This window comes from Peromyscus maniculatus, chromosome 5 (genome assembly GCF_049852395.1).
Source record: "Peromyscus maniculatus bairdii isolate BWxNUB_F1_BW_parent chromosome 5, HU_Pman_BW_mat_3.1, whole genome shotgun sequence".
In the NCBI taxonomy this organism is placed as follows: domain Eukaryota; kingdom Metazoa; phylum Chordata; class Mammalia; order Rodentia; family Cricetidae; genus Peromyscus; species Peromyscus maniculatus.
Genome location: NC_134856.1, coordinates 26820004 through 26839004, shown reverse-complemented (window position 1 = coordinate 26839004; position 19001 = coordinate 26820004). Strand labels below are relative to the sequence as shown.

The 19001-nt window shown below is 46.1% G+C and overlaps 1 protein-coding gene across 5 annotated transcripts in view; it reads right to left on the bottom strand.

Moving 5' to 3' along the window:
• Positions 1 to 6207, bottom strand: part of Smad1 (SMAD family member 1) — a 66572-nt gene extending 60365 nt beyond the window's left edge. Inside the window, exons 1-3 of one of the 5 annotated variants that reach the window (XM_076571947.1) lie at positions 5819 to 6207; positions 5577 to 5712; positions 5099 to 5152 (exon numbers count right to left, since the gene is read on the bottom strand). The gene's annotated coding sequence lies outside the window, so the exon portion shown is untranslated. Of the gene's footprint in view, positions 1 to 3265; positions 3541 to 4156; positions 4392 to 5098; positions 5153 to 5576; positions 5722 to 5818 lie in introns of those variants that run through there. The other 4 variants (XM_076571948.1, XM_006971730.4, XM_076571949.1 and 1 more) reach the window with 4 other exon arrangements.
• Between the last annotated feature and the right edge of the window lie 12794 nt (positions 6208 to 19001).

Genomic DNA, 19001 nt, shown 5'->3' with positions numbered 1-19001 from the left:
TTTTAACCACAGACATGGGACTGCAGCGCCTTGGTACAGCAGGAAGGCTCAGCGGGTAAGGGTGCCTACAGCCTGATCACCCTGAGTTTGGTTCCTGGAGCCCATGAAGTGAAGACGACTCGGTGGGTTGTCCTTAACCTTCACAGGCCATGCACCCACCCCTACACCCCACCCCTACACCCCACCCCTACACACACATACACATAAATGGTTTTTTGAAAGTAATAGTTTAGTTAGGGAAAACACAGATTTTTCTATGGTTTCCTATACCACCTCTCAGCACGTATTAAAATAGTATCCCTGGAATGTGTTGTGTTAGAATGTTTGATTCTAAAAAAATCGATGTTTGAGTGGCTGAGTTGGGTTTTATAAAACATTCAATGAATCTGACTTGGGATTAGGCTAAAATTTCCAATAATTTCTAAAATAGCCCTAAACACACTTCTGCCATTTTATACCACATATTTAGGTTGAAGTGGCACTCTTGCATTGACAATTATAAAATCAAAGTATTGATCCACTCTGAAAAAATCTGTACTATCAAATATCCAGCCAATTTTAATGTAAAATAAACAAGCACATTCATCTGATTATTAGATTCAGTTTCCTCTTTAGTTAAGTTGTAAAATTATATGTATACCTAAGAATTATCTTTAAATAAATTTAATTTTTTTTATATTTAATTTATTTAAGGAGTGTGGGGATCGGGGCAACTTGTGAGAGTGAGTTCTCTCCTTCCTTCTATCACGTAGGTTCTAGGCTCAAACGCAGGCCAGCAGCCTTACTGACATGCTGAACCATCCTGCCGGCCTTTAATAATGCACATCTCTCTATGACTTACTGTCAGTAAGCATTTGATCTGTAGACCTATTTCCTATACCTGTATACTCAGGGTCACAGATAAACTTCTTGGGCAAGAAGGGAGTTTGAGATGAAGCGAGTTTAAGAGGCCCTGTTCTAAACAGAGAACAGACAAAACAGTTCAGAAGGAAGCTCAGGGCGGAGGCAGGTAGCTTGGTTCATACCCCTGCTTAAACCATAAATCACAGCTTGTTAGCTGTGCAGCCTGAAGCAACACAATCACTCTGCCTCAGTTTCTCTACCTGTAAGATGGGAGGTGGGCGGAGGTCCCAGGCTTAAATACTTTAGAACCACTATAAACACTGCTGGCACACAGTAAAAGTTCAGAAAGAAAGGGGAAAAAACCCTACAATAATATCCATCTACTTAGGACTCTCAATCATGGACACAATGACAAATAAGATCTACTTGTCTAAAGAGCAGTTATTTGTACAAAGGAAGGTCCTGGGTCACTCTTTAGATTCTAGGAGTCTAGAAATTTCTGTGAGGATCAAGTCGTCCCATACACATGCCATTCAACAAGGCAGTCACATAAGGTTACCTGAAATATGGGTGGTGCAGGCAACATGGTATCTTAAGTTATGACTCATTACACAGACAAGGCTATTCCACCTTGTTGGACAGCATGTCTAAACTGAATGTTTTATAAAAACGGAAGCAAAAGCGACCTCTTTTCCCCTTGAGTTGCTGTTATGTTTTCAGTAGAAACTTGGTAACTATGACCTGTTAAAGCAATAACATGTTGACTCACATATCAATACAGTGAAAGCTCAGAGCTAATAAATGATCAGAAACAAAGTGTGTGATCCTCTGGTATTTTAGACGATCCAGAAGGCCAAGTTAAATTCACACTGACATAAGCAAGCTCTGATACCCAGATCAGAACTGCAAAGGTCCCTATCCCCACCCCAAAGCATCAACTGAAAAGCTACGTCGTCTTCACCGAGATGCAACATCTCTGCCATTTGCTTTGTCTCCTCTCCCTCAGAAATCACAGTTCAGAATGCTGCTTCCGCTTTCAGAAACACTAGGGTCCTTGACCATCTCCCCTTTCCATTATAAACAAAATCCATGTACCACCCATATTTGAACCATAACGCCAGACTCCGGCTTAGCTGCCCCTGTAATACGGTTTAATTATGATGACTGAACTAACAGGCTGACATCATAGACTTTTACAGGCTGACCCCATGTCATCCTGATGTATCATTTTGCACCAGTTCAGTGCTGTAAATCAATTTAAGATCTCAAGCAGGTTGAAAAGGCTGGTAATGACGCTCTCTCTGCCTCCCTAGAGACTCGACATTATACACAACTTACATTATTTATAAAGTCTCAGCGATGCCTCCATTAGCCCTGTCAGACCACACAGATGAGATCTTTTATACACACACAGCTTGGCCTTGATTATGGAGGCTACCGGGGCTTAAATATGCTCATCTAATTACCTCAGGGTTTATTCTTCTTCCAATCTACCACATTACTGCATTTTATCTTGAGCCAGTATCGCTGGAAATCAAGATTAAAAGCCAAAATTTTGTTTTTAACTAGTATGTGTAGCTGGGACTAAGATTTACTTCCTCTTAATGCTCACATGAACTTACCAGAAAAAAAGAAAAATTAAATGACAAGATGAACAAGAGGTTAACATTTTTAATTGCAAAAAAAAAGACCTGTTCCTCCACAACGTAAAGTCCATCATCTCGCTACGGGTACAAAGCTGGGGGATACTGCAAAGGAAGAATGTATTTGGTTACTACCTACAGTTGCAAGGGTCAAAACTAAATCAAGGACAAATCCCGAGCCTCCCAAGAAACCTGATCTTCCTTGGGAGCCTCTCGAATCCCACCCCCAGAAAATCATCTCTTAAGACTCGGGTTTACATCTTCCTAAAAAATGCAAAATTACACACACGGCACACCACCTTCACAGAAATATCATATAACTGAAAATGAGAAACGCGGGGAAGGGGAGGGTAAACAGTCAGTACAGCCGATTTAGGCCTGGCACCTACATCATAGTAACGCTGGTGGGGGAAAAAATAATTTGCACTAATTGAAAACACCGAGGCAGTGAACATCGGCTCTGCCTCGACTCTGTGAATTGTTCCAGCACAGCTCATCTGCTTCCGGTACAACTAAAGTGGTAATTATAAACAAGATGAAAAATGAACCTGTCAGGGAACAGTTTTCTCATTGTGCTGAGGTGCGGGCACGTTATCCACCACAGGCCCTTGGAGGGAGAGATGTTGTAAAGGGCACGCTGTGATTTCGCTCCAGCAACAGAAAGACATTACACAAACCAAGCAACTCCTTCCAGCCGTGCTCTGAAAACTTCAGATGTCACCCAAGAGCCCAGGAGAGGGGGAAGAGAGAGGCCGGGTGACAACACGATGCTCTCTTACATGGCTGTGGCCGGGGCTGGGTTCTGTTGTGCCGGGCATTTAGAAAAACTGCATGCGCCTCCGAATAAACAAAAGCCGCGACTACCACAGTACCGAGATGTGGCCGCCGCTGGTCCCTCCCGGCTGCCCAGGGCACCCCGGGGAGACGCTGTCCCCGCAGCCCTCGCTCGCTCGCTCGCAGTCCGCAGAGCGGCCGCACAGGCCCGCGCTCTCACGCCCACCGCCCCCACCCCGGACAGAAACACTAACAAAGACGGTCGGGACGAGAACAGTTGTTCCCGGCTCTCGGAACGCAGTGAAGCAATCGAATCCGGTAAAGGGAAAGGAATGAGGCGACACTGGGCGACGCAGGGGGTGTAGGCGGAAGGAGGGAGGGGGGAGAAAGACGCGAGGCCGCCAGACCTTTGAATAAATCAGAGGGAACTGTGCTGCGAACTTTCCTTCACCCCGACCCCCAAAACAGGCTGCCTGGGGACCCCGAGGGGCGCGCGCACCCATCCAGGGAGACCCGAGCGGAGCGCAGCGCTGTCCCAGCGAGGGTCTGCAGGCCGGGGCGGGGACACAATGGGGCTGCGGCCCGATGCGGAACGGGGTCCCCGGAGAGCTGGGCACGCCCGACAAAGACGCGGGGAGACAGGAGAGGAGGTCCGGCGGCAGGTTCGCGGCCGCAAGGCGCCATCATGGGGGGGGGGGGGGGACCGCGTCCAGGAGCTCGTCCCAGATTCCCCCAGAGCGGGTCCCCGAGTCCGCCCCGGATCCTCCCCGGAGCCCGTCCCGGATCGCCCCCCGGAGCCCGCCCCGGATCCCCCTGGAGCTGGTCCCTGTCCCGGTGCGCCCCGCGCGGCGCAGGACAAGTCCCTCTCGAGTCAGCTCGGGTACGCTCGACTTTACCGGCTCGGCGGCGCGCCCATCGGCGGGGACGCACGAGACCGGGCGCTGGGTCCCGCGCTCCGCTCCGCTCCTCTCCGCTCCCGGCCGCCGTCCCCGAGCCTCGGCCCTGGCCTCGCCGTGGTGCGCCCGCTCGCTCCCAGAGCCTGGATTGATCTGGTCGCGCTGGCGTCAGGCAGTCGGAACCGCCCAGCCTCCACAGCCCGCCTGCCAATACCCGGCTCACAACCCGCCCGCCCGCCGCTCGCCCTCGCTCACACGCGCACCGCGCGCGCCCGCTGCCGCCTAGGGATCCTCTCCAAATTCCCGGCCCGCGCCTGCCTCCGACTCTGCGGTCCCTGCCTAGCTGCCAGTCAAGTTCCAAAGCCCGTGTTTCTTTTCGGAAATGTTCTCGAACACGACCACCCAGCCCACCCAATCGTCCTACAAACGCCTTTTAATGGCCCTACAAGCACTGACCCAGTGATTTACAGGCTCTCCAAGTGGCATGTGCCCCAGATTGGGTGACCTGTTAACTACTGCTTTGGCTTACACCAACCTCGCACTGGGTAGATACATTTGTTGCTAGTACGTACCCTTGCTGCGTCAAATGACAGAAGCCATTTGTGTGTTTAATACAAGGTCTCTCGTAGCCCAGAATGACCTCGAACTCGCTTTGTAGGAGAAGACCTTGAACTTCAGCCCCTCATCCTGAGTGCTGCATGCTTTTATTTATAAGGTTCCGGGATCACATCCACGGCCTCATACCTGCCAGGCAAGCACCTTACAGCTGAGCTTCACCCCAGCCGTTTTGTTTGCTTGCTTACTTGCTTGCTTGCTTGCTTGCTTGCTTGCTGTGCGACAGACAGGGTTTCTCTGCATAGCCCAGGCTGGCCTTGAAGTGGGAAGTATCCTCTTCGTGCTGTAAATTTTTGGTGCAATCTTTTAGATAATATAGTGTATTACCTCTGCTCCCCGCAAACAGCAACAGCAGCACAAAGGAGCTCACATCTTCCTGATCTGTTCAGACACCAAAAATACATTCTTTAAACAATCCACTTCTCTCTCGGTCAGTTTCTGGAAGCTGGCATGAAATCTTGGACATTTATCATAATGTTGAGTTATGTTCAGAGAAGAACTATTGTAGGAGTAAATGCCCCACAAACCAAAAAAAGAAAAAAAATTATTGCCAGCAATATAAAGAAAATACCAAAGGCCACTACAAATTAATGGTACTCTCCAATTATTCCTGTACCTTTACATGCTTAGCATTCCACTTAAAATTCTTATTAATTATTTAAGTATTATATCTGTATTCCATATTTAATTATTCAAAGGAAATGCAACAAATCCCATAAACCCATAAAATACCATTTATAAATTATACATAAGAATATTTCTGCTAATTAAATTTATTTCTTCATTAAACTATTTGAGCACTTACTGGTCAATTCTTGGATCTCATCTTATTTTCCTTAAAAGCAGCGTTTGACGTAGTTGGTTATTCTCCAGTCCCTTGTGCGACAGCTGTGTGAGCCTGGTTAATGCCTCTCCGTCGTTCCCCACCTCCTACAGGACCTCTTTTGATGAAAAGAATGAGGTATATCCATACACAGGAACATTATTCAGCCACAGAGAAGGAGTGGAGTACTCAGCACCAACTCAGCCAGGTGGGATAGCGCTTACCTGCTATCTCAGCAAAAAGATGAACTTCAAGGTCATCCTCGGCTGTATAGTAACTTCAAGGCCATCTTGGCTTGCGTGAGACCATCTCAAAAACAAAACAAAAGCAACCAAACAACAAGGCATTCTGCCAGACCGAGAAGGAAAGACCATACTTTATTTGCTTCATTTGTGTGAGATGTTCATAGTAGACAAATCCACAGGGACAGAAAGTTGCCTGGAATTGGGTGTAGGGGTGCAGAATTGAGGGACCTAGGATGATCACTAAAGGCTATAGGGTAGTAAAAGGATTCTAAAATAATAAAAATCTGATGGTTATGTAACTGTATGGATATAGTAAAAGTCATAGAATTTTATATTTTGAATGACTCCGTTATATGATTGTGAATTTTATCCCTATGAAAAGCTGTTTTAAAAAAGAAAGAAAGAAAGAAAGAAAGAAAGAAAGAAAGAAAGAAAGAAAGAAAGAAAGAAAGAAAGAAAGAAAGAAAGAAAGAAAAGGCAGAGAACTAAAGGCAGTGAATGGTTCTTGATTAAATCCTAAAGAGAGGGGTGGAGAGACCGCTTAGCAGTTAAGAGTACTGGCTGCTCTTCCAAAGAACCTGGGTTCAATTCCTAGCACCCACAAGGCAGCTCAAAACTATAACTTCAGTTCCAGGAGATCCAACACTCTCTTCTGGCCTCCAAGTGCACAGACATGCACATGATACACACATGTCAGCAAATATACCTATACACATATAATAAAAGTGAATTAAAAAATCCTAGAAGAGAGATATACAGTGGCATTATATAATTGTCCATTAAAATAATTTGTAATATTACAGATAGCCTTTCTTAGTGTAGTTCTGGTATCCCTAAATGATAAGTATTAATGTTATACACACTATTAATTTTTATCTGATCCTGTACAAGTTATTTCTTTAAGTGACAATAAAAATTTGGATAGTTTTTCAAAAGGTAATTTTTGAGACAGTTGTAAATTCTGACTAACCTCACTATTAAAGTCATTTCATTTATTAAAAAAACAAAAACAAAAAACACTTGGATTCCCATTTCACTCAGAATAAAAGCTCACAGCACATGTAGAGGCCCTGTATGATCTACCTTCTCTACCATCCTTTCTCCTCCAACCTGGTTTTCTCTCTTGCTCTCTTCCTCATGTCATCCTGGCCACCTCCATCTTCCTGATGGCCGGGGCTCTACCTCAGTTCTAATATAGTGCCATCACCTCCCTGAAAAGCCCTGCCCAGAGATGTCCATGAAGCTTTCCCCACGGTGTGTGTCTTCACTCACATCATGTAGAGGCCTCCCCGCTCCGGGCCCAAGCCTCCTGCTCTCAACTCCACACTCACACGTTGCTTGTCTCTATCTGGAGCTGTCATCCCTCTGTCCTGTAATAAATATCTTAGCTAACCAGAGACTCGGGTGGGCTCACGGTTTTGTTTGCTTGTTTGTTTATTTTGCCTGCTTCCACTACTCAATGCCATCAGAATCTAGCTGCTTTGGCCTTCCAGTGTGGACTGAAAACCAGCATCCTTCGGGTCTTCAGCAGCAGACTGACCATGCTGAGGCATCCAGCCTCATGAACTGGCAGCTACTGGACTCTGTTGTGCTGATGACCATGGTTGGATTACCCAAGCCCTTCATGTAAGCCAATCTAATATGCCCCTTTCATAACACATATTCATCCTATTTATTTCTGCTAGAAAACCTTGACTAATATGGTTTCCAACCCTCCCAGCAGAGGAAAGCACAGTCTGCTCCATAGACTCTTGGAAGATCAGAAGCTAGAGCAGTGGTACAGGGCGAGGAGGGAAGACAGGGAGGCTGGGATGCACCCAAGCTGGTAGCCGCAGGGATGTGAGCCCCAGGGAGCTCTCTTGGTGCTGTTCTCTACTCTATGAACTGTCCCAGGAATGCTTCCTGAGAATGGGAGAGGGTAGCCAGGAGGCCAGAGGGTAGAAGAGAGAAGAGTATTCTAAACACTCATCTTCCGGGAGTCAGGAAGCATCCGAAGTGCGGAAATGTGGTGGGGGTACCAGGCCACACTGCTAAGTACCCATCTGAGGTTGGCAATCATAACTTCGAAGCACACCCAGTCAGCCAGGTTCAGTTGACCAAAGGAGGCTGAGCTGGGCTTCACAGAGCAGGGGCTCTGCAGGTGAGTGTGATGGAGAGGGTAGAAGAGCCAGACACTAGAAGGCATAGACAAGGGAGGCCACATGGAACCGGGTGGTGAGGATCGAAGAGAGATCACCAGATGGTAGGGTCAGAGGACTGGCAGAGTCCAGTGGGCTTTGTGAATTTCTAGAGTTGAGGGGCATTCTCAATGCTGGAAAGCAGTTTGAGAAAGGGCTGCTTGAGATTCACAGTCGACAGAGCTGACTAAGCATGGGGGCACAGGACTGAACTCTGAAACATCCTCCATGAGGTGCAAGCCATCCTCATCATCTTTAGATGACACCAGAACCCATTTGATTAGGGTTTGGGAGGGGGAGGGGAGAGGAGGAGGAGGAGGATAGCTAGGCTTTGTGTTTGCTGGTTGCCTGCCCTTGTTCCGAGCCCTTCACACAGTTATTAACCCCTTAGTCCCTCAAAACAACACAGTAAGGACCGGAACGTTGGCTCACAGTTAGGAGCGCGTACTACCCTTGCAGAGGACCTGTGTGGGGTTCCCAGCACTCACAATGGTAGCTTACAGCTTCCTGTAATTCCAACTCCAGGGTAGTAGATGCCCTCTTCTGGCCTCCACAGGCATCTACATGCAAGTCTATGTACCCTCCTACCTCCATACATGTAATTAACAATAAAAATAAATCTTTTTTAGTATGGATGACACTATTTCTGTTTTTTATATGAGACACTAAGGTGCCAACTGCTAAGTGACTAGCTGCTGGTCACACAAGTGTGTTGACGCCTCTCTGGTATTCAGCGTGGCCTCTACCTATAGCAGATGCACTACAGGCATGCCATGTTCTTTTCCCCAAATATTCACAGTTTCTGTCTCCAAGCCAAGAGTTCTAGGCGAATTCACATCGAAGGAACAATGAATTTTTGAAAGTGACTGTATGATTTTTTTTTTCAATAGTTTTTCTTCTAGCAGCAATCTGCTTTTGGTATGTTTGTATCCACACACCGGAAGAATGACTTTGCCTGCTTTTAACACAAAACCTAAATAAGCCATGGCTTAAATAAGACCCCAGGGAGGGTTTTAGGACTGCAGGACAACTCAAGGCTCTAAAACAAAGTCCTCTGCCATTGTCTTGGCTTTTCCTTCATGGCTAGTTACAGATTAGCTGCTGCAGCCTCTGCCGATCTGAAGAGCTGATCTGAGCCAGAAGCTCTTTAAGCAGGACACTGCTTACTGCAGGCAGCAGGTGACTGACGTCACCACTCCCTCAGCCTCTGTGAGCCCTCGCTGATGACAGTTCTCCTATGATCTTTCCTATCTGCAAGCAAGGCCGGAGAATGTCCTTTTTAATCTGGCTCCACGTCCCTGTGAGGAAGAAGGGCAGGGTGAAGGCAGCAAGCTCGGATGGCTTGCACTGGCTCATGAGCCCTGAAGGACGTTATGCGGAAGGGGTGGCTGTGTGTGATGTGTGCACACGTTGGTGTTCAAATGTGCTTCCAGGAAACTCACTGTTAGACGTCTTTATCACTCTCAGCCTTGTGTTTTGAGACGGTTTTTCTCACTGAACGTTTCAGCTTTGTTAGCTGGCCAGCAAGCTCTTGGGCTCCACCTGGTTCTGCACCCCACCCCCACCCCTAGTGCTGTGGTTACCTGTACGTACAGCCGTGCCCTGCTTTAAATGGATACTGGAATTCAGACTCGAATCCTCTTGCACAGCAAGCACCTTACCCACCAACGCATCTCCCAGGCCCAGTTTTCAGGTTTTTTGCAGACTTATGTAGCACGTGCATGTGGAAGTTACTCATGGTGGGAGCATCTGCAACAACCACAGCAAAACTGGACGAGCACCACGAGCTGAGGCTCTTCTCTCTCTCTGTGGAGAGCCAGTTGTTAAACATTTACCCGTACTCCAGAATCGGCCAGCAACCGGGACTTCCTGCTACAGAGGCCTTCCCCTCCTTACCTTCCTCGGTTATTTCTGACTCATGAGTCAGATTTATTAATGATTAAGCAGGTAAATGTTTAAGTGCTCGCCGTAATAACTTCCCACTTCTTCCTTCCGTGGTGGTTCTAGGTCACCCATTTCCATTCGCTCCTATCCTCTTAGAGAGTGTGCAGCATTCTTTGCTCGTGGGTTGGAAAGCTGTTGATATTTCTGCTCAAGTCTTATTTTTAAATATCCTGACATGTTAGTCTAGTAAGATTTGGACATGTTCAGAAACAGTCTCTGATTTTATATTCCAGCTGTCACTAAGACAATCCACTTTTCTAAGGGATAATCTGACGCAAGCATGCCACTTGCTATAAAATAATTCCTGCTTTCAAAATTAGTCTTGTGCCATGCACTGGGCCTGGTAGTGCACGCCTTTACCCCAGCACTCAGGAGCAGAGGCAGGCAGAGCTCTGTGAGTTCGAGGCCAACCAGAGCCACATAGTGAGACCCTGTCACACACACACACACACACACACACACACACACACACACTCACACACACACGCACACTCACATACACGCTCACACATACTCACTCACACATACACTCACACACAAATCTGTGTGGAAAAAGAAGGTGCTTGAAGTGCTATTGTTTCACCTTGGTAATAAGAAAAAGACAATGGCTGCTGCTGCTGTTGTTTGTTTGTTTTCTGGCTCCTTGAAAGTTAGTGTTCATGGAGGAGGTCTTCAGGTCAGTTCCAGCTCAGGGCCTCTGGGCCCACGTCAGAAATGCATGCTGTCCTCCACATAGGGACTTACCTTCCACCTCTGGGAGCAACTAAGGGCAATAGCAATAGTCTATCATGTTTGGGGAGTCTGTTGGACAATCCTGACCAAAAACTCAAGAGGAGACTTGTCACGCCTGCTGTTGGGGTATTTGATAGACGGTCTTTGGCTCTTGGTGGGAACATTTTCAGCACAGATGGGAAAATTTCATTTAAACTATACATGTATATCTATATACTGGTTTACAGGTAGTACTGGTATTTTTAGGTAACTAGTTAATAGTTTGATTCCTCCTGACTTTTTCAGACATCCATACTGTTATCTTACCCCACCCCCACCCTGTCCCTAATTAGAGCTCTGCTCTGTTGTTCCCATTTTCTACATGTGCCTTGCTACCCCCTTTTACCCCCTAGCCCCCACAATGGTCCCCCTAGATCCCCCAATGATCCCCTGTTGTCCCCAAGTCCCAGCAATGGTCCCCTTAGACCCCCGATGGCCCCCATTGCTCCCCTAGCCCCCATAATGGTCCCCCTAGACCCCCGATGGCCCCCATTGCTCCCCTAGCCCCCACAATGGTTCCCCTAGCCCCCACAATGGCCCTTTTTACTTTCCTGGTTTCTATAGTTACTCCAGGTTGAAGATGTAAGGCTTAATGTGAGGCCCCACGGCTGCTGTTCCAAATGCCAGTTCTAACTGTTCATCTCCATGCACGATATGATTATTATATTAGCAAGGTTTTCATAATAAAATTTTAAAAAAGCAAACATGCATACATACATTTGCTTGCTCTCCTAAGTGTAAAGTCAAATCAGAAAGCTAAGGTGGACGTCTAAATGAGACTGTCACCCATGTGGTGTCTTGAAGATGTGGCCTTAGCTCTGTGGCCAGCTTGGCCCACCTGTCATGCCCCCCCTCCCCCCCGCCCAGGTACAGTCAGCCGAGTTCCATCTCCAGCAGTCCCCTGCCGTAGGTTAGAGGCAGAAGGACAGGCTACCTCCTGTGTGGTGGGAAAGCAGGATAGTGTCCTTCTCTTGTCTTCCTCCAGGCTTTCCCACAGAGGGCCTCATCTCCCTAGAGGAAGGCTAGCATAGGATAGCACAGGCTAGCACAGACTACCACTGCACTTTTCCATCTGAGACAAATTTAGCAAGTTAGTTTAGTTGTGTTTTTCCCCCAGATGAACCAAGGGATGAACTCTGTAAAGTTTGGATTTTTAGAAGCTCAAACATGAAACTTATTACAGTTGTATCACCACAATAGCAATCTATATTAAATTAGAGAAAGAATAGATAGGAAAGTTATTATAGGAAATCCTGAGAAGAGAGAGGAAAAGATCTATCTAGTGAGCACTGGCCTTGGACTGTCGATGACATACAGAGGCTTCATTTTGGTGACCACTGGGGACACATGAGCAAAGGACATAGGCTAAGCTGTGGTCCTTTAAATGCCAAGAAACATCACACAGTGAGGAACAGGGATGTCAGAGGCTGGGTGGGGGTCTGTTTTAGCAGATGCTGAGATAGACCTCTCTGAGGCCTCTGAGCTGAGGTACAGAAAATGCAGATACCGAACAAGCTACAGATCCTGCCTGAACCCTTACCAGGATTTTGGATGTTATTCTAAGCATGATGGGAAATTATCATGCCAGGGAAAGAAGGACTAGGATTACTTCTCCAGGATCCTTAATAGAAAAATAAGAACTACCAAAAAATTTGCATTGATCCCCAAAAGGCCATGGCTGTTAAATTTGAATGCTTTATGTAAACCCACAAGAGAGACAGTAAATAGACAGGCTACCCCAGAGAGCAGTGGGTGTCTCACTAGTCCCTTTTGTCGTCAGTGTGATCAAATACTGTTGAAGCTACGGAAGGGAGGTAAGGTTTGTGCTGCTCACAGTTTGAGGGGACAGTCCGTGACGGTGAGGAAGGCCTGGAGGCCAGAGAATGAGGCAGTGGGTCACGAGGCGTCTGCAATCAGGAAGCCCTGAGAGGTAATGCTGGTGCTCCACCTTGGCATGATGCCCCCACACTTTGAGTTTTTCTTCCTAACCAGTTAACCTAATCTAGAAACTCCTGCACAGATAGACCCTGGACATTATCTCCTAGGTCTCTAGATTCTATCCAGTTCACAATATTAGCCGTCACACTCGGGTGGGCCAGTGCTTGGTGGCCACAAACAGGAGGTGCTTTGGGCAGGGGCTGTGGGTCGAAACAGTAGGGCACTGTGAGTAGATTAATGAGAACTTCAGCTGGACTGCAGTTAGGCAAGGACGCTTTTATTATTTTATTTTTATTATTATTTAGAGTACTCCCATGCTGTGGCAAGTGTGTGAGGGTCAGAGATTGAGGTACTGGAGTCTGTTCTCTCCAACCACGTAGGTTCTTCCCAAGGTCAAGGCCAGGCTGTCAGACTCAGCAGCAAACACTTTAATCCACTGAGTCATCACTGGCCCCAGGAAAGGCAGCATTGAGAGATGTTCATCTCACATTTCTATCTCCTAGCCATTCTTCCCACAGCTGGAAAATGAAGAATAAACAATAAACATGCTCCAATATCTTCCATATTAAAAATACAGATATAAAACATTATAAAAATATAGTCTGTACCTCAAGGCTCCCACTTACCTCCCGTTCTCTGCTGTGACCGGCACATTGTCCTGTGACAAGGCTCTTCCCGGGGGACACAACGCACACATCTGCTCATCCCAGTTAAGGATCCCATCACAGATCAAAGCACAGATACCACCAGAGTCCAACTTGGTGACCAGTGAGTTTTCTTGGGGTTATTTCAGGAATACGGATGAGGGGTGACTTACATGAGGAAATAACTCAAAGGCAGCTGCGTCACCAAAGCCCACCCCAGCATGGGTGACAGCTCACAGAGCTGGGAACCTGGTGCACACTGTACACCCTGCAGGCAGCTCCACAGGCTGGAGAGTGTCCGCTCCGGTGCCTCAGTTGGTCTAAGCCTCTTCCAGGAAGCTGGTCTGATTCCTGCTTCTTCCAGGCAGTTGGTCTGGTCTCAGAGTTTTCTTGGCAGCTCTGTTTGTCTGAGAATGTCAGCTTTTATTGCTTACTCCGACAGGGAGAGGTCTAGTGGATCTGGTCACTTCCAGGGACTTCCTTAAGCTGTTTTGAGCAGTTTACCTGCCTGCTTAAGGAGCTTCCTACAAGATGGAATGTTCTCATCTCTGAGGACACTGTTACACAGCAAACAGACACCACATGCCCTTCCCCACCGTGATGAACCACATCCCTTCTTAGACTGTGAATCAATGTAGACCTTGATCTCCCCAAGCCGCTTCTGCCAGGCATTTCATCACAGCAAGAAAACTAAGGAAGACACTCATCTCCTCAGCACCATTGATAACCCAGCTTCTGTTTATGCCATGCTGCTTGAGTACTCTTAAGGAGCCAGGCACTGCACCCCGCTAGATGGACTCTGTGTACAGTTATCCCTGGCTACAATGTCCTAGGCCTCCATACTACCAAATCTGAATTCAGACTTTTCAGTCTTTGTTTTACTGAATGGCCCAGATTCACTATACGTTAATCCTTCATTCACAGTCAGAAAGTTTGGCTTTTTAAAACACTGGAATTAAATCATCTGTTCATTCCTAGAGGACTAGTTAACAAATGGAATATTTTGGAGGCATGATAAGGAATTAAAATTGTTTCTATGCTACAGGGTATATTAAGTGAAGAAAGTAAAGTAGGAAAAATGTGTATACTATGATATTGTTTATCTTTAAAAGGTGGAGGGCTGGAGTTGAAAAGATGATTCAGTGGTTTGGAGTGCTTGCTGCTCTTCCAGAGGCACCACATTCCGCTCTCAGCTCCCGTGTTGGGCGGTTCACAACAACCTGTAACTCTAGCTCTAGGGAGTCAGACTCTCTCCTCTGGCCTCTGCTGTTGCACATGTGCATGCGTGTACAGATACACACGCAAATAAACCAAATCTTCACAAAAGCTTGTGGCCTGTGAAGATATAAACATTTGCCCTCAATTTAAAGGATGGTGAAAAAATAAACCAGAACACATTTAAAAGTTGCATAGGTTTGAAAAAGAGAGAAATAGAATGGAAACTGGACTTTTCTGACTATAACATGTTCTGTAAATGTAATATTGAACCATGGTTATAGTTTACACAATTATAAAGCAAAACTATTCTTTTGAAGAAGTAAAAAAATAAAAATAAAAATGAAACAAATCAACCTGTGGATGCAGCCTGTGACACAGAGGGGAATTATTTTAAGTGTCTTATGAAAATACGGTCACCTTGCTAGGCATGAAAGCACACACTTTTAGTCCCATCACTTGGGAGACAGAAGCTGGCAGATCTCTGTGAGTTTGAGGCCAGCCTGGTCTACATATAAAGTTCCAGGACAGACAAGGCTATGAGACCATGTCTCAAAAAACCAAAAACCAAGCAACAACAAAAAAGATATAGTTACCTGATTTAATTCTTTAGTAGGATATAATCTAAGGACAAAGAGAACTGAAAAAGAAGAAAAGAAAGAAAGAAAGAGAAAGGAAGGAAGAAAGGAAGAAAGAAAGAAAAGAGAAAGGAAGGAAGAAAGAAAGACTATTTTCTATAGTCATGTCATTAATAATACTTGACATTTTGAATTTTAAATTGTAATAAAATATAAGACAAAACTAATTATTTTAACATTGTTACAAACCATGATTGGGACATTTCCAGGACTCTGGAGCCAGATGAGCCATGGGGGTTCATCCATAAACTTGCACTCTTTGCTTCATCTCTAGAATTCTTAGCCCCCACATCACAAGCTTCTGAGAAGTTAGGAGGTTTACATATGCCGGGCTGGGTTGTCATGACTGCAAAAGTGGAGACAACACTTAGCAGGTAACGATGTTTACAATTTATATGGATTTCCTTGTTAGTGGAGGGCCATTTGGATGTCTGAAAAGCACTGTGCCAAAAGGAAGAGTTTTACATAACAACATAGTTAATGTGGAGGAAATGTAGACAGGTAGAATAAAGTCAACCAAATTATGATGTGTATTCAACATACTCTTGTGTATGTGTAACATATGTATATATCACACACATACACCACATTAACAATAAGTTACATAGTTTGCAACAAAAACTTGAGTCCTACTCATTTGAATTTTATTTGAATTTAAACCAACAGCAAAGACATTGATTCATTCACAAATATTTATTGAGCACTGTCTTTAACTGTCAACTTGACATAGCCTAGAGTCACCTGAGAAGGAAATCTCAGTTGAGGGATTGTCCAGGTCTGATTGGTGTGTGAGCATGTCTGTTTGTCTGTCTGTCTGTCTATCTGTGTGTGTGTGTGTGTGTGTGTGTGTGTGTGTGTGTTGGGGTGGGGTGATTTCTGTTTAATGTAGGAGGGCACAGTCCACTGTGGGCATCACCATGCCCTGGGCAGGTGGGCTTAAGCTGCCTTAGAAAGTTAACTATTAGCCAGCCTGCAGGGGAACCAGCGAGCACTATTCCTCCATGGTTTCTGCCCTGACTTTCGGCAATGATGGACTGTGACCTGTACGCTGAAATAGGCCCTTTCCTCTGTTAACTTGCTTTTGGTCAGAGTGTCTTATCACAGCAGCAGAAAGGAAACCAGAACAACTCTAACTGTGCACGGTGTTTTGAACACGTTCCTACCCTCCAGCAGCTCACAGGGAGGAGTCTCACACACAGGAGATTCATACAGATGGGTAACACCGGGAGCCAACGCCAAACTAGCACGTATGTAATTCCCAGACACCCCTCGCCATTGTTTTGAATTGCCTTTGAGTGTGGCGTCTCCTCCCTATGAGCTACCTGAGGACAGCAATGTATTCAAAACATCTTAGCACAAGATCTTTGCAGGGTATCATTTTTTTCAGCTTCCCAAACGCCTGTGCTTTGAAATCCCCCTACTAAAAGGCCTCCAGTTGATTTTGGCTTTTTGGTTTTTGGTTTTTCTTTCCTGAATTAGATATAAATGTTTTTGTCTTTTAAATATGGTCTCCTATGCATCCCAGGCTGGCCTCAAACCTGTGATCCACCTGCCTCAGGTTCCAAAGTACTGGAATATAGGTATGCACCATTTCCAGGTATAAACATTTTCGCCAAGAGAGGCGCTGTGGCTTTTCAAAATTCTACTCTTTCAAAACTCTTCCGCATACCAAATAGCAAGAACTATTTCTGGCTACTTTATTTATTTATTTAGGTTTGTTATGTGATGATAAATGTCAAAATAAGAAAATGTGATAAGGAGTCCCAGAAAACCCCATCAATATGCTTTCCCACAATACAACAATCTTTTTTTTTTTAATCAAATAAAATGCATTCCTTCACACAGACAAAATGACTCAGCATGTAGAGGCACTTGCTTCTATACCTGATGACCCAAGTTCGATTCCCAGGTGAGACCCAAGGGTGGAAGGAGAGAATTGACACCTAAAAGTTGTCCTCTGGCCTCCACAGACATGTTACCACATGAGCCCTTCTCCATCTCTAATAAACATTCTTCCTTCTCCATAAGTATGGGCAACCCTGCCTCTTTCAGTTACTCTTTGGTGAAATAAAAATGACAGTGAATTTTCAGTGCAGGCGTCCTGGGATCAGAAGCAGCTTCCTTCACCTGGAGCCTCCCACTCCTCCTTCCTCAGCAGCAGGCAGACTAACGCAAGGGTCTCTCCTAGTGCTGGCCCTACGACTATAGAGTGCTGGGCTTAGGAAAGTCAACACCGGCTAACCCACAAATGAAGGGCAACGTGGTCTGGAATGAGTCTTAGGACGCCTCTTCTGTTGTACGTTGTGGTTAATGTGCTAGAATATCTGGCATCAGGCCCAGAAAATCAAGATCGACTTCCTCTCCTTCAAAAATTTCACTTCCTCTCTGTGGGGATATCCTCCGTGGGAGAATTCTCTTTGCTTCAGTTTAGCTCACAGGACCAGGACGGAAGCCCTCTGCCACACAGGCCTTCTTCCCAGAGCATGCGGACCAATGCGCTCCTGCTTCTCACTCCCCAGGGAGATTCTTAGTGATCAGAAATGAAGCAGGATTCATCTTCAATCCCCTTTGTCCTGCTCGGATGCTTCCAAGTCCACTAACTCACTGGATCACTTTTTCGTCCAATAAATACAGCATCTATGAGGCCTGCTGTAGGTGAACAAGCCACGCAAGACTCCTGCTTCCGTGGACGTGATGTCCTGTGGATCCCAGGAATACCCGGAGGTGGCTCCCAAGAGGCAACCTGCTAGTGTTGGAAAAAGCACCTTGAAGAGCCAGATTGCATAAGACTGCTTCTTCCAAGGACTCCCACACCTCTCCTCTGGGTCCATTTTTCTCACAGATGAATGGTGTGCTTTCTTTTCGTCACCTCCTCCCCACGTGCAGGAAATATGCACAGAATGAACTGCATGCAGGTGTTGAGAGAGTACATCTAAGAAAATTCAGCGGAGACCGTGAGGGGATGACTCACTCTGCAGAGATTCATGTCACCCATGTGTCTGGAATGATCTTTATTAGCCTGCAGTGCAAACACAGTACTCCACTTTAAAGTGTTTGAGCACCCACCTGCCCTGAGTGACAGGAAGTCCCCTCATCCACCACCCTACAGTTTACTGAGTTCAAAGGATCCCAGTCTTCCTACAGAAAGCCAGGAAGAGAGAGAAAATGGAAGTGTCTTTGCCACCGAAGTTAAAGACAGACCCCGAACATTGTAGTGCTAAGGGCGTTTGCTCCTGGGTACTGGACTCAGTCTGTTTTCTCCCATGCCATCACTTGAGCTCTGAGGCCACATCCGTTTCAGATTGTACGTGCTCAGTCATTCCCCATAATGCTTAGCACTTTACCAATTGGGCCAAGGCTAGAAAAGAATCAGCCACAGTATGTCATGCTGGAAAACACCATTCCCACAAAAAACTGGTTTCATCTGTCTTAGCATCTTGGGCCACACAGGCACATCCTGCCAGGAGTCACACCAATGCACACATACACAGGGGAAAGGTGACATTTCTTACCAACAAGAACACTCAGTCGGGAACAAGGACACCTACACACAAATGCTCACAGGGAAGGATTGTCTCGCTGCCCGATGTTTTCAGGGCATGGAGGGCTCTTAACTGCTTCGCTTCAATGAAGCACTATTCTTAAGAGAACGTGTCCTCCCTCCCAACCTCTGCTAACAACTATTCTACTGTTGAGTCCTGGACAACCACTGTTTTAAGATGTCATATTGGTGAGATCATGGAGTGTTTGTCCTTCTGTGTAAGGCTTATTTCACTTAACACAGCATCTTCCAATTCCATTCATGTTCTCACAAACTCAAGGATTTCATCCTTTC